The sequence below is a fragment of the Lynx canadensis genome, chromosome X (assembly GCF_007474595.2).
Source record: "Lynx canadensis isolate LIC74 chromosome X, mLynCan4.pri.v2, whole genome shotgun sequence".
Lineage (NCBI taxonomy): Eukaryota > Metazoa > Chordata > Mammalia > Carnivora > Felidae > Lynx > Lynx canadensis.
The window spans coordinates 9,416,258-9,429,955 of record NC_044321.2 but is presented as its reverse complement, the minus strand read 5'-3'; positions in this window follow the sequence as shown (position 1 = coordinate 9,429,955).

The window sequence follows — 13,698 nt, the reverse complement described above, 5'->3', positions numbered from 1 at the left end:
TGAGGAGTAACACCCGTGTGTTTCCCTTTGGGTCAGTGAAATGTTTTGGAACTAGCTAGAGGCGATGGTTGCACAACCTTGTGAATGTACTAAATGCTTCTTAATTGCTCACTTTTTAATTTTATGTTATGTGAATTTTACCCCCATTTCTCTAACACAGGAAGCCAAGAGAAGAATCCCCTTTCAGGGGAAAGGCCCAGAGCTTTAGAGCTATTGTCCCCAGCTACCCCATCGTGGTATCTGGAACCACGGCCATTAGAGTCACTCCAGACAGATCCTGCTTCACTGCAGATACGTTACCAGAGACGTGTGACGCAGATGTACTCGGATGCCAACCCAACAATTTATTGTTGATGACATTTGAGGCCATCTAGGCTTGAGAGAGCAAAGTTCAAGGGCTGAAAGCTGGGGACCTTGGCTTCCTGGTCTCTGCTTGGTTACCTTGGGAGTGTCACCTCAATTCTCTAGGTCCCTGGGTGCTGGAGCAGATGTTCCCTAAGGTTAAGACTCCTGTGTTCGTCAGGTTGGTGTGCAGGGGGACTTCTGGAGGTCCAAGGGTGAGGAGAGGAATGAGGATGGGGATTGATCCCAAGAGTAAGACAAGAGTGGGAAGGCTTAGGAGGTTTACACCTCGGGCCCATAAGAAAAGAGGTGATGAGAAAAGACAAGAGAACCAGGGTCCTGAAGGCAAACTGAGCCCAGTGCATGATTTGGGCAATACAGGAGAGACTTCCCATCCAAGTTCTAGAAAACACAATCTACTTATAATAAGAGGTGTAAGTCATGAGGTAAGGAAATGGCTAATAAGATAGAATATATAGGGGCACCTAGGCAGCTCAGTTGGTTAAGCGTCTGACTTTGGCTCACGGTTCGTGAGTTCGAGCCCCGCATCGGGCTCTGTGCCGACAGCTCAGAGCCTGGAGCCTGCTTCAGATTCTGCGTCTCCCTCTCTCTGTCCCTCCCCCACTTGTGCGCACTCTCTCTCTCTCTCTCTCTCTCTCTCTCTCAAAATAAACATTAAAAAATTTAAAAAAAGAATATATAAGCCACCTATCACAATTTGGGAATCTTTTTTATTGGTATTACAGAAATTCAAAGATGAAAAGGCAACCAGCTCGGTTGAAGAAACAGACATCGGTCGCCTAGACCCTTGCCCCTCCCAGTGTGGTCTGTGGACCAAGAGCAGCAGCATCACCTGGGAGCTTGTGAGAAATGCAGAATCCCAGACCCACCTCAGACCTGACGAATCAGATTCTGCATTTTCACAAGAGCCCCAGGTGAGAGAAAGGCACGTTAAAGTTTGAGAAGCACTGTCTGGACCGTATTTCCGGAGACATAACCTCCCTGCCCCCTTATTTACTCTCGCCTGCTTAGCCCACCGCACACCCTACTACAGAATTTTTAGCAATTGGAAAGGACCTGATCCCCTAGTGGGCAGAGAGGAAGGAAAGGAAACACTCGCGTTGGAGGAGTCTACGAAGCGTGGAGCACCAGAGTGGATCATTGTAAATGGGGATCAGTTGCTCCAGTTTTGAGCAAATGGGACCTCCTGGGCCATGTTAGCTGCTCTCGGCAAGCCTTCAGAATCTGATGAATCTTCTGGAACATAAGTCAGCCGACTTTCTCTTCTGTAAAGGTCCAACAAGTAAATATTTTTGGCTTTGTGGGCACAGAATTTCTGTCTTTGTCACGACTGTACAACTCTGCTAGCGTAGCTCGAAAGCAGCCATGGAGAATATGTAAATGATTGCGCCTGGCTGCGTTCCAATACAACTTTATTTGGGGACACCGAATTTTGAATTTCATAGAAGTTTCATGTCATGAAATGTTCATCTCCTCCTGATTTTTTTTTTTTTCCAGCCGTTTGCAAGTGTAAACACCATTCTCGGCTCCCAGGCTATAAAAACACAGACAGTGGGCTGGATTTGGGCCACGGGCCGGAGTTTGCTGACCCTGTCCTACATAGAATGTAGTCAGCCTGGGGAGAAATTATAGGCTGAAGATGTATAGCATGTTTCCTACTCAAAATTTGGAGCAGAAGATCAGGGACGAGAAGCACAGACATGTAGTATTTAACTCCTCTTTTGGGCTTTAGATCATGACGGGGGGGGGGGGGGGGGGCTTGGAAATTCCCCTCTTGCACGGGCTATGATTAGAGAGGCAGCAAAGGGAACTTATCACCCGACATCACCCGCCATGGAATGCTTTGGAAAGTCCACCCAGAGACTCTAAAGAGTTTATGTCAACAAGCAAGAAGATTATAGAAGTGAGCAACCACATAAATACCCTGAATTCTTTTTCCTTTGAAGATGCCACATAACTTGAACTAATCTAAAGGAGACTTTCTTCTTTTTCCATGATCTATTTAAATTATGTGCCTAAGGAGCTCAGCCACCAGTCACTCAATGATACTCTAGGGATCAAGCCACTTGCTGCAATGACTTCTAAGCCCTGCTGATGTGAAATTGAAGCCAGGACTGCTGTGATGTGATTTTTTCCCTCAATTAATTTCTTGGTTTGCGTCTCATCACAAAACCTGGCGATAACATCACGAGCTTATACATGAGCTTCCATAAACTCTTTGTGTTTGCCGAAAAGATCTTTAGAACGCTCTTCTTTTTCCACTGCGATGAAAAAAAAAAGGGTAACGTAGCTTGTTATTAGGGCTATTGGTGGTATAAAAAACCCACAGAAATATGGCAGATATCATCTCTGAAATCCTTCATCAAGAAAAGGAGTCCAAACATTTGACGGAAGTGAAGTTAATTGGCTATAGAACTCCCTCCCTTAATTGTTTCAGAATGCAAATCAGAGGGGATGCTTTTATCCCAAGGTGATATCGACCTTCAGGCTAAGATTTGGGCACATTTCTTATATTAAGTAAGACTTTTTTTCTTCCCAATTATGTGAATGTTTGGAGTATAAATTGTCACAGAATGTACGGAAAATAATCTTACAATAGAGACCAGATTTTGCAACATTAAAATTCTTTGATAACATTATTCTATCCTTTGAATTTATTCTCTGGAGAGAATCTGAAATATAGGAAGAGAAAATGTAAGCCCAAGGATGTGTGTATAACATTACCCCATATTAGCAAAACACTGGAGGCAATCGAAATTTATAAAAAAAGGAAATGATAAGAGTAAATTAGAATTTTATCATATGATGGATTATTATACAGTCATTGAAGCGTTTCGGATTTCAATTTGTGAGGTGACCCCTCTGTGTCCCCAGATATGAATATAAATCTTCTAAATTATCAGATGAAAAACTCACATGTTTATATATTTTAAAAATCAGGAAAGAAAAAATAAGATTACAGAATTAAACCCAAACATATGTGTAAATGTATAACAATAGAAGTGAATGAAATAAACGTAATTTTATTTTTAAAAAAATCTCTCAGATTGAATTAGAAAAAACCTTCCTGGAGTGCCTGGGTGGTTCAGTCAGTTAAACGTCCGACTTCAGCTCAGGTCATGATCTCATGGTTCATGGGTTCGAGCCCCCCCCCCCCCCCATTGGGCTCTGTGCTGACAGCTCGGAGCCTGGAGCCTTCTTTGGATTCTGTGTCTCCCTCTCTCTCTGCCCCTTCCCTGCTCTCTCTTTCAAAAATAAATAAACATTAAAAAAAAATCTTCCAACTCTCAGTGATACGTGGAAGAAGCGTTTAAACCACGGTGACTCAAAGCAGAAGACAAGCAAATAAATTGAACAAAGACAGAAAGAAGGAAAGAAAGTACAGACTCATGTTCACAATGTTCCACAACCATCACCACTATCCATTTCCAGAACTTTCTCGTCATCCCAAATAGAAACTCTGTCTGCATTGGATAATAATTTCCCATTCCTCTCTTTCCTTAGCCCCCGGTAACCACGATTCTACTTTTATCTCGACGAATTTGCCTATTCCAGGTACCTTGTATGAGTGGAATCAGAGAATATTTGTCTTTTGCGACTGGCTTATTTCACTTGGCATAGTGTCATCAAGGTTCATCCATGTCGTAGCATGTATTAGAATTCCATCCATTTTTACGGTGGAATACTATTCCATCGGATGGATAGACCACACTGTGTTCCTCTATTCATCTATTGATAGACACTTGACTTGTCTCTAGTTTGGACGATGGTGACTAATACCACTGTGAACACTGCCATAGGAGTATCTGACTCCTCACTGTCTGTCCTCTGGGGTATATACCTAGGAGCGAAATTACTAGATCATACGATAATTCTATAAAGTGAATGTTTTTTTTAATCGTGGCAGCAAATAGCGCCTTCTAGGCAAGATGTCCAATTCAGAAGCCATAAAGGAGATTATTTATACCGTTTAACTACATAAAAAGTATAAACTTCTTTATTTCAGAAATTGTTATTGCTAAAGCGAAAGACTGAGAAAAATACTGCAGCGTGAATGAAAGTGAGCTCATACAGATCAGCAAGAACAAGATGGATAAACCGGTAGAAATCAGGCAAGCAGGAAGTTTCTGGAAGGGAGCGGGGAGGGGGAACAAAATAAATAGCCGGTGGACTTTTGAAAAGATACTCTCACTTAGGGGCGCCTGGGTGGCTCAGGCGGTTAAGCGTCCGACTCTGGATTTCAGCTCAGGTCATGATCTCACAGTTCGTGTGGTCGGGCCCTGCGTCAGGCTCTGCGCTGACACCGCGGAGCCTGCTTGGGATTCGCTCTCTTTGCCCCTCCCCCACTTGCATGCATGCGCGCTCTCCCTCAAAATAAATCAACATTTAAAAGAAGATACCCCCACTTCTAATCGGAGAATCGCAAATCAAAACAACAGCGAGGTACTGTTTTTAGACTAGGAGTGGTCCCAAAAGTTAGAATCTGTCAACGCCCAGTAGGGGCAAGAATGTCGGTACACGTTCGCGGACGCGTTTCGGCGGACATGTACATTTTCTCCGCATTTTGGGGGAACAATTCGGTGACAGCTGTTGCAGTGTACGTGGCATGTAATTTTTGTCCGAGCAGAGATGCAGGAATGTAGACACAGAAAATTTGTTGCAGCACTGTTCGTAATGCTAAAAGGGTCAAACAACCCCCAAAGTTGACCGCTACAAGACTAAATGAATAATGATACATCCACACAATGGAACGTACCCGGAGATAATGGTAATTAAGTTATGAAGAATCCACGCTTTCTGACCTTCTCTCTTCCCCCATGGGTTCTCTTCACCAGGTTTCAACGTATTTGAAATTCCCTAGAATGGTGCTTGGGGTGTGTGCGTGCGTGTGTGTGTGTGTGTGTGTGTGTGTGTGTACCTGAACCTTCTATTACAAATTGTTTTCTAACTGTCGCTCCTCATTACTTTGTTTCTTGTCTTGCTAATGTCACTGCCAGGAGCTGTCAAAGGAAGCTTCATCCCAACCACGCTGCCATCTCCGGAAAAGAATCTGGCTCTTCCAGAAGATTTACAGGCCTTCCACTGTCGAGGAACTCAGAACAGGTGCACCCAAACCTGGGCTCCCCTGGCACCCCGGCAGGTGCCACACCGAAACTTGTCCTTTCGCCACCGCCTAGACCTGGGGTCCCGGGATGTGCACACATCCTTCGGCTGTCTCCCCACACAGCTGTGTTCTCCATTTGCCGGAGACGTTCTCTTGCCCACCCCGAGGCTGGGAAAGCCCGTCTCTCCTCATCTGGGAGTGTTAGTCTCAGAATCTCTGAACTGCGATTATTAGCCCCAATAACTCCTTCAGTTTCAACCAAGAGGCCAAAAGGATTCAGAGTAAACTGTACGATCTGCCGATGACCCCACGCTTGACGTGGGCTTTGGCCCACCCGATCGTCACCTTTGTTGAATATATTTCCACCCGCTCCTGAGATTACACTCAAGTCTGTGTGTGATACAAACATGCTATTGAACATTAAGAGTTTAAATTCTCCACTTGTGTCCTACAGTTGTTGATTCCTAGAAGCAAGAGCATATAATTGGCTAAAAAGCCAGAAGCTCACATTATTACCTCCGTGATGATGCGCTCCTTTTATTGGGGAGGTATTTTGAAGTCCTCATTTCCCTAGCATGCATAATAAATAAAAAAGAAATAACTGCGTGCTAATTTTCACTCCGAGTTTGTAAGTTCATGATTTCTCTCGGGCTTTATTAGCTCTGACAGCAACCTATTTCTGCCGGAACAATCCAAGAATTGGAATTGTATTTAAAATTCAAATTGAATTTAAAATTCAAAATTTAAAAAGAACTTGTATTTAAAAGACAAGCTGGGTTCTGTAACTGCTGAGTTTTGTAGCCACCGGGGATTTCCCATTGGCCTTTGAAAAGAATCCCAAAGCGCCTCTGATTACTGATTTTACCTGCTGGACCTCTCGCCTAAACTCTTGGAGATTCCCTCAGCCTCTGTAGCATGCTCAGTCACGTAGTCTTTTCTTTCTTGGGGCATCGGTGCCTTTCCATGCCTCAGGCTCTCATTCCTACTCTCTCAACTCTCTCCATCACTTTGTCTTCCCCCAGCTTTATGGAGCTATCGTTTACATATAACACTGTGTCCCTTTAAGGTATACGGCGGTCCCGGTATTTGAAAACGCGTGTATATTGCAAAAGGATTACAACACGGTGAGCTAACCCTTCCTTCGGCTCACGTAATTTTTTGCCTTGGTTCTTTTTGGTGATGAGAGCACGGCAGTCCTACTCTGTTAGCAACTTTGAAGTATATAATATAGTGTGATTAACTACAGCCACCATGCTGTATGTTGGCCACAGGACGTCGTGTAACTGGAAGCTTGTACCCTCTGACCCACATCTCCCCGTTTCTCCCAGGCCCGGGCCCTGGCAACCAGAACTCTACTCTCTGTGTCCAGGAGTTCAGCTGTTTTGCATTTCACGTATAAGTGAGATCATACAGTATTTCTGTTTCTCTGTCCGGCTCATTTCACTTAGCATAATGCCCTCAGTGAAGATGTAGTTCACAAACCATACAATTCCTCTTTTTAAACTATACAATTCAGGGCCACCTGGGTCACTCGGTGGGTTAAGCGTCCGACTCTTGATTTCAGTTCAGGTCACGATCTCACGGTTCGTGGGATCCAGCCCCACCTGGGGCCTCTGTACCGACAGAGCGGAGCCCGCTTGGGATTCTGTCTCTCCCCGTCTCTGCCCCTCCCCCGCTTGCGCGCTCGCTCGCTCTCTCAAAAGACATAAACTTCGACAAAGTCATAAAGGGTGCAATTCAGCGCTTGTTGGATTCACAGAAACTCCGCGCCAACTAGTAGCCCATCCGCCTTCTTCCCAGCCCCCAGCCCCTGGCAACCACCCATCTCCTCTCTGTCTCTGTGGCTTTGCCTCTGCTGGCAAATTCACATCAACGGAATCATACAACGCATGGCCTTTTGCGGCTGGCTTCTTCCTTTCCGCGCCATGGTTTCAAGGTTCCTCCGTGCATCGATTCCTCACACCCCTTTGTGGCTGAATAGTCTTCCACTGTGTGGATGGGCTCCATTTTGTCTACCTACCTGTGGATGGACATCCGGGCTATTACCAAGACTGCCTGTATTGACGTGTGTTTCTGTTTTTGCGTACACATATATTTTCATTTCTCTTGGGCGTATTCTAGAGGAGTTGTTGCTGGTCGTGTGTTGACTCTATGTTAACCCTTTGAGGAACGGTCAAGCCACCTTCCACCGTGGTGGCTTCCACCATTTTCCATTCCTGCCAGCAGTGCCCGAAGGGTCCGTTTCTCCAATTCCTCCCAACGTCTGTTACGGTCTTTTTGATTCCAGCCACCCTCCTGGGTATGAAGTCATATCTTGGTGTGGTTTCCATTTGCATTTCCCTAATGCCTCATTAGACTGGCCATCTTTTCAGATGGCTGTGAGCCATGGGGACAGCTTCCTTGAGGAAAGGTTTATCCAGATTCTCGTCACTCTTGATGATGCATTTACCTACCTGCCCACCTGTTGACTAGCAACCACCCACCCCCACCTTCACCCCGCACGTCAGTTGTGCAAGTCAGCAAGAAGGAAACCCTGTGTCTGGGCTGAGCCGGCAGAGCCTCCAGCCCCCGCAGAGAAGAGCTGCCTCGCTCTCAGGACTCTGGTCTCCTCCCTCCTCCCCGCCCCTCTCCGCTGTGAGTAATTCTCTGCTCAGTTTCCCACCACACCCGGCCCCAGATGAATACTCACTTCCTGGTCTTAAAGCTGACACTCCAATTGCTAAGGACTTCTCTTTCTCTTTGCAGTGGGCCAGAGTTCAGCCTGCAGCATATCCCTTCTGCCCTTCTCTACTGCGGACTCGCCCTTATTCTGCAGCCCGGACCCAGGGGATTGCTGGGGCCACCTCTCCTGCACCATGGCAAATCTGGCCTGGGCGCAGGCCCCCGAGCCACCCTCCACTGGGGAACTGCGCCGATTCGATGGACTTGTCTGGTTGTTACCGTGAGAGCGAACGTGGTCTAATCTGAGCTCCCCCCAAAGCATGCCCCCCTTGTACTGTCTTGTTTCTGCCACCACGTTTCACCTCTAGTCTTGTGAGGCAGCTTACCTCTAAATTGCACTGCTTAAAAGGATAAAATATAGGGGCCCCTGGGTGGCTCGGTCCATTGAGCATCCGACTCTTGATTTAGGCTCAGGTCATGATCTCACGGTCGTGGGATTGAGCCCCGCGTCGGGCGCTGTGCTGAGCGTGGAGCCTGCTTGGGATCCTCTCTCTCCCCCCTTCTCTCTCTGCCCCTCCCCAGCTCATGTGTGTGCACTCACTCTCTGTCTCAGAATAAATGAATAAACCGGGGCGCCTGGGTGGCTCAGCTGGTTAAACGTCCGACTTTGGCTCAGGTCACGATCTCACGGCTTGTGGGTTCGAGCCCCGCGTCACGCTCTGTGCTAACAGCTCAGAGCTTGGAGCCTGCTTCCAGTACTATGTCTCCCTCTCCCTCTCTCTCTCTCTCAAAAATAAAAATAAGTATTTAAAAAACCTTAAAAAATAAAAACAAATAAATAAGCGTTAGAAAAAAAGGGCAAGATATAAATAACTTACATAACCAAGGGGATGCAGTTAGAAGCGATATGGCCAGGTGTTAAGAACTTGGACCCTGGAACCAGAACATCTGTGTTGAATCTCAGGTAGCAAGTTAGTCAATCTTTCCTTAACTCCGTTTCCCTACCCGTAAAACAGGAGTCGGCACGCTACCTACATCACAGCGATGGCATCAGAGGGCCTGGAACAGCACCGAGCACACAGGAGGCACTGTGTATGTTCATCGCGGGCATTTACGAGCCTACCGTGGCGTACAATAAGGCCGTTTAAATGGATGATAAAGGCGCATATTTGTCGGCACGGAAGGAGCTTCACAATATAGAAATACGTCACGGAAGCAGACGTCAGAATAGTAGCCATTTGACATCTACGTATATCACAAACACGTATGGATCCACGGAAGCATAAACGCTGATAGGCTGACAGCTGCAGAATTTTAATAGGCTGTCTCGATTGATTGGTCTTTTCCTTATTTTCTAAGTTCTCGGTATTAATTATACATAACTCGAATCACGTTCGAGAATAAAGAAAATAATTCTCTGCTTCCCTCGCCGAACCCTGTGACTTCCTGGTTTTGGGGTCCCCTTTGTATGGGAGGTACGTGAACGCTCATATTGTTGGGATTGTTTTGTTTGCTTGCTTGCTTTGGGGGCATGGATTATATTTAGAGAGAGTGGTTAACCGCCTTGGTTTTAGTCTTCCTACAAATTTACGATTCCTTAAGTATCTACTCTCAGGAAAGCGTAAGGGGGCATAGTTTGGCTCAAGCAAGCAATGGAACCCATGTTCCTTGCCTCCTTTTCCAGGTTTTGTCCTACTGCACCCCCTTTGAGTGACAATCACCAGTCACTCATGTTGGTTAGAGGCTGAGGCGCCCTAGTTACCCTAGAAGATCTGTGAACTCGTTGTGACTTATATCTCTTTATTGTTTATTTACTCTGAGCGGGGGAGAGAGACAGAGAGTAGGGAAAGGGCAGACAGAGGGAGAGAGAGAAGCCCAAGCAGGCTCCACGCTGCCAGCGTGGAGCCCAACACGGGGCTCGATCCCACCAACCGTGAGATCATCACCTGAGCCAAAATCAAGAGTCGAACGCTTAACCGGCTGAGCCACCCAGGCGCCCGTAACTAAGCTGTAATTTAAAGAAACATTCCGGGGCGCCCGGGTGGCTCAGTCGGTTAAGCATCCAACTTCGGCTCAGGCCATGATCTCGCAGCTTGTGAGTTCATACGCCGCGTTGGGATCTGTGCTCACAGCTGGGAACCTGCAGCCTGCTTCGGATCCTGTGTCTCCCTCTCTCTGCCCCTTCTCCGCGTGCGCTCTGCCTCTGTCTCTCAAAAAGAAATAAATAAACATTAAAAATTTTTTTTTAAAAAAATAAAGAAACATTCCACCGCAGGATTAGAACAACAGGCCTTTTCAATTGTTTTAACTGAGAGGTACCAACAAGTTTGAACAATAACATGTGATTAATTAACACAGAAAATCAGGTCGGTCCCAACTGGCTTCTGTCTGTAGAGAAAACTTAAATCATGCCGGTCATAATTCTGCCACGTCAGAATAGTTTGTCCAATTCAGGACAAACCTCAGGCCTACCGATTGTTTGGTGTTCTACGGTCCAAACATCTGGATGCCTGGATTTTACGGAGTTGGGTGTTTTGTTGCTACTGTCCGTGTTTTCTTTTCTGTACAACATGGTAATGACTCAAACTCCAAACTCCTTCGTGGATTTGTTTGGAGAGCTGCAGAATAAGTTGTCCCTTTGCCCCCAGATTTTTGTTGTAAGACAAAAGACAGGTGAGAAGTTCAGGATGACCTATTGTGGCACTGCACCCGGCAGTCTCGTACTTGACATCAGGAGAAAATGTTATTATTCACGATCAGGGGTAAGAATTTATCGACCTGTATCAACGTGCCACAATTTACTTATTAACCACCTTTCCCCTCCAGTACCTATCCAAATAAAGGATCACATGTGAAAGGCACTTTTAAAAGAGATGGGCCCAAGGGCACCTGGGTGGCTCAGTTGCTAAGCGTCCAGCTTCGGCTCAGGTCATGATGTTGCGATTCGTGAGTTCGAGCCCCACATCGGTCTGTTGGCGCGGAGCCTGCTTTGGATCCTTGGCCTTCCTCTCTCTCTGCCCCGCCCCCGCTCATGTATGCTTGTGTGCTCTCTGTCTCTCTCCCTCTCTCTCTCTCTCTCAAAAATAAACATTTAAAAAAAATTAAAAAAAATAAAAGGTATGTGCCCAGATTAAGACATGCCTATAATAGCAGAGACAGACAGAAGAAGGGATGAGCAAATGTTTGGTAAAAATGTGCTCAAGTTTCCGCAGCCTCGGCATGTCTTCTTTTCGGTGACCTCCCCCTCCTCTGACTTATGCCACACCATTTTGTCTAGGCCTGGACATAGACTTTGCATCCTGACTGTAGTGGACGTGACACATTGCCAGCGGCATTCGAGTTTCAGGGTTTCTCAAAGTATCATCCCCAAAACCACCTATGTCTAGATAATCTGGGCGACTGCTGAGTATCGCGACAACCTGTACCTCACCACAGACCTACGGAAGAAACATATCAAGGAGTGGAACTTGGAAATCTAGACGCTAATCAAACTTCCCAAATTATTCTATGCACACACTACAGCTAGAGAGTGAAGTATCCGTTGTTCAGGTTAACATTCTTTTTTCAGGAGACTGACCTTAACCCACAGACAGAGTATTATGGATTGGGTCAAAGCCAATGGCACCTCGTAGCTCCTTACCCTGCTGTCCAAGATAGTGGAGGGGTCAGGAGTGGGGCTAGGGACAATCCCAACACCGTGATGATGAGAGTGTATGACAAGACACCGATAAGAAAACGAAAAGGCGAGATGAGACGAGGAGAAAACATTTACCAATCACATATCTGATTAAGGACTCGTATCCAGAAACATCTAAAGAACTCTCGCATTGCAATCAGAAAAACGAAACAAACAGCTCCATTGAAAAATGGCCTAAAGATTAGGTCAAACTCTTCGCTGAAGAGCCAGAGTACGAGCAGGGAAGGGGCAGAGAGGGAGAGGGAGACACAGAATCCGAAGCAGGCTCCAGACTCCAAGCCGGCGGCACAGAGCCTGACACGGGGCTGGAACTCACGGACCGCGCGATCGTGACCTGAGCCGAAGTCGGACGCTCGACCAACAGACTGAGCCCCCCCAGGAGCCCCAACTTTTGGTTTTTTTAAACTGCTGCTGCTGCTCTCTCTCTCTCAAAATGAAAACTGAATAAGAGCTTTAAGAAAAACGTCAGGCGAGTTCCCACTGCATTGTTTACCAACCCCCCCTGAGAGAGCTGTGCTCTCTTCCGAAAACAGTTCCAGGACGAGGTCAATCATCACTCTCTCTCAAAAATGGCAAAGAAGATCAAATAACAGGTGATTTGTTTTTTTGTCCAGAAAACAACTATCTACACAGCGGGAGAGCAGTGGAAAGATAAGCGTTTAATAACAATAACAACAAAGAAAAATAAGGAAAAAAAAAAAGATATTGAATCACGCCTTTGTTTTAATTCCCTGGTGCCAGATAGCCGAGCTGGGTGACTGACGTTTCTTATTTGCTGACTCAATCTGTTTTGATGCCGCTCAGACACGGCTATTTTTTTTTTCCCATGGAGGGGAAGAAAGGGACAAAGAACAGTATGAGGATTTTAGGGAGACCGAGTTTTAAATAGCAAAAAGGGTGGGATGGGGGTGCCTGGGTGGCTCAGTCAGTCATGATCTCACAGTTCGTGAGTTCGGGCCCCGCATCCTTTGGGCTCTGTACTGACAGCGTGGAACTTGCTTGAGATTCTCTCTCTCCCTCTCTCTGCTCCTCCCCTGCTGGCCGGAGCTCTCTCTCTCTCTCTCTCGCTCTCTTTCTAAATAAATTAATAAACATTTTTAAAAAAGGGTGGGATGTTTGTTAATCTGAAAACAAGCAGACACCGTGCACCATTAGAAAAATGCTATGAAACACCCATTTCAGTGAAAGAAGTCTGCCTTGTAATGAGTAATGGCTGCTGGAAAACGCACCTTGTAGAAAGACAAGCTACAGTCTCATGGCAACACTACAGGGTCTGAAAACAGCTTCCCCTCCTCCAGTCCACCCAGTCACGTTTGCAAAGCCCTTCAGGATCTGTAGGATTCAGGGGCACTCAAGTGGGGAGCAGCTGGCACTCAGGAGTTCCCTTCTGAAGGGAGCTGGCAGCCGGAAGCAGGACAGGTGTCCGTGCCCAGGCCCCAGGAGAGCTGCGGGTTTGGCGGGGGAAGACACTCAGAACGGACACCACAGAAGGATCCGATCGCCCTTGTCCTGCTCATTCCGCATTCTTCTCGCTGCCTGCAGTGGGCATTTCCATCAGGGCTTCACGACACAGCAAACCGTCCTTTTAAAATAGTTTCTTTCTTAGGGAACCTGTCTGCGCGGGCACCACGTTCAATGCCAACGCCAGGCAAGAGCAGCTTTGAAGATTCGGGCTGGTGCGAATAGAAAACGATAGGAGAATGTGTTTATGTGCGTGTGTGCGTTCAATTCTCCATGCTTCATGACCCGCCAGCTCTCTCCACGGCTGATTCAATTAGGCATGCATACGGCACTCTGTTTCTTTAAGAAATTTACTTTAACGGACAGAATCGGGAAAATGAGTGCAGAAAGACTGTCGCTGCTTCATTTTTGC